The following is a 2,186-nucleotide window of genomic DNA, read 5'->3' on the forward strand; positions in this document are numbered from 1 at the left end:
ATCATATGTTTTATCTATTGAGGGACATTCGGGCAAGATGTGTGTGATAAGTTCAGCACATGAACTTGTGTCATTGAGGAAGGTTACATGAATATTGGTTTATTCGGCACAACAGACGAAGACGTGTGGTGCACAAGCCTAAGGGGTTAGTATTTCAGATTTCTGGCAGGTGTTAATTCTATGAATTATGTTCAAACAAATATTCAGTAAGCTTCCTCGAAAGTCGTCTAAATCCACTGAATATCGGGAACAAGGTGGAAGTGGAAGCCCTGCAATTCATTCAAATGCTTCGTCTACCTACAGAAACAATGATCTTGGGAGCAGCAAGTCTGGAAATTCTTCCGTATTGGCAGCCCCTTATTCTGCTTTAAATGCAGGACAGCATCATGGTAACAGAGTTTCCCAGGCTGTGAATGTAAATCTGACAGGGAATTCGGTGCCTCCCTCTTATGAAGCATTACCTGCGTTCAGGGATGTTCCTAATTCTGAGAAGCTGAACTTGTTTATTAAAAAGCTGAAGATGTGCTGTGTTGTTTTGACTTCACTGACCCAACGAAGCACACCAAAGAAAAGGAAATTAAGCGGCAGACCTTGGTAGAAATGGTAGACTATGTGACTTCTGCCAGTGGTAAGTTCCCAGAAATTGTAATACAAGAAGTTGTAAAAATGGTGTCTGTAAATATATTCAGGACGCTTAGTCCTCAGCCGCGCGAGAACAAGTTTGTTGAAGCCCTAGATGTGGAGGACGAGGAGCCTTCCATGGATCCTGCTTGGCCTCACTTGCAAATTGTGTATGAGCTTTTTCTAAGATTTGTGGCATCACCTGAGCTGGATGCTAAGTTGGCTAAAAGATATATTGATCAGTCCTTCATAGTGAAGCTTTTGGATTTGTTTGACTCTGAAGATCCTAGAGAACGGGAATATTTAAAAATGACTCTGCACCGCATTTACGGGAAATTCATGGCTCATCGCCCTTTCATCAGGAAAGCTATCAATAACATCTTTTATCGTTTTATTTTTGAGACAGAGAAGCATAATGGAATTGCTGAATTTTTGGAAATTCTGGGGAGCATCATCAATGGTTTTGCACTACCATTGAAAGAGGAGCATAAACTGTTTCTTGTTCGTGTACTTATTCCCCTGCACAAACCAAAATGCTTAGCTATGTACCATCAACAATTGTCTTATTGCATTACCCAATTCGTGGAGAAAGATTGCAAGCTTGCTGATACCATTATCCGGGTTGTTGAAGTACTGGCCAATAACAAATAGTTCAAAAGAAGTGATGTTCCTGAGTGAGTTAGAAGAAGTCTTGGAAGCAACTCAATCTCCAGAATTCCAACGTTGTATGGCCATTGTTTCGCCGGATAGCACAGTGTTTGAATAGTTCACATTTCCAGGTATGGTGTTTCAATGTTTTGCTCCTGTTTGTTTCACCTCATCATGATTCTAAGTGGGCATTACAGTTAAGTTTTGATGGGGGTTTACATTAGCGATCTCTGTGATCCTGCAGATTTTATTTCCTATTTTCCTTTGTTTTAAGAAGACCTTTAGGCCTCTAGAATATGAGAGACCTCTTGCATCACTTGATTTCCTACTAATTGTTGTTGCTAACATGAGTGGGTCTGAACAATTCTGGTTATGAGGAAGGCTTATAAAGAGTGAAAGAAGAGTGAGAAAGGTTATGGAAGCAATTTAGAATGGTTTTGGTGGGAGATGGCCGGCATCCCAAGGGCCTAGCATTGTTTTCTTTTCTTTGCTTTAAACCCCTCTTCATTGTACAGGCATTTCTGATATCTAAATTCATTATAAATATATTATTTCTAGCACACACACATACACACAAGTATTTGTTTGGGTTCCAGCACTTTCTAAAACATGGAAATAATTCAAATCTTTGTTTTCTAATTACTTAAGCGTTGGATGTATCTGGTAATCCATCATAGTCTTGTAGGGCATAGAGTGGCATCCCTCAATAGAAAAACATGGACGTCTGAGTTTGAGTCTTTTTATTTTTTTGGTCTTAAGGTTATCCCTTTCCAATGAGCTAGGGCATCCATCGCCTGGCATAATCAAGTGGATGTCATATGAAGCATAATCTCATGCAAATAATAATTTAGTAGTATACTGGGTTTGTGGGAAATCTTAGCTCTTCAACTTGGATTTTGCATGCCTAGCAATGGCCT

At 39.7% G+C, this 2,186-nt stretch overlaps 1 pseudogene; it reads left to right on the plus strand.

Annotated features, from left to right (window-relative positions):
- LOC114749702 (serine/threonine protein phosphatase 2A 59 kDa regulatory subunit B' eta isoform-like) lies at positions 1-1,508 on the plus strand (annotated as a pseudogene).
- The last annotated feature ends 678 nt before the right edge of the window (positions 1,509-2,186 follow it).

This window comes from Neltuma alba, unplaced genomic scaffold, assembly GCF_004799145.2.
Source record: "Neltuma alba isolate B1F8T4 unplaced genomic scaffold, ASM479914v2 tig00006132_pilon, whole genome shotgun sequence".
Lineage (NCBI taxonomy): Eukaryota > Viridiplantae > Streptophyta > Magnoliopsida > Fabales > Fabaceae > Neltuma > Neltuma alba.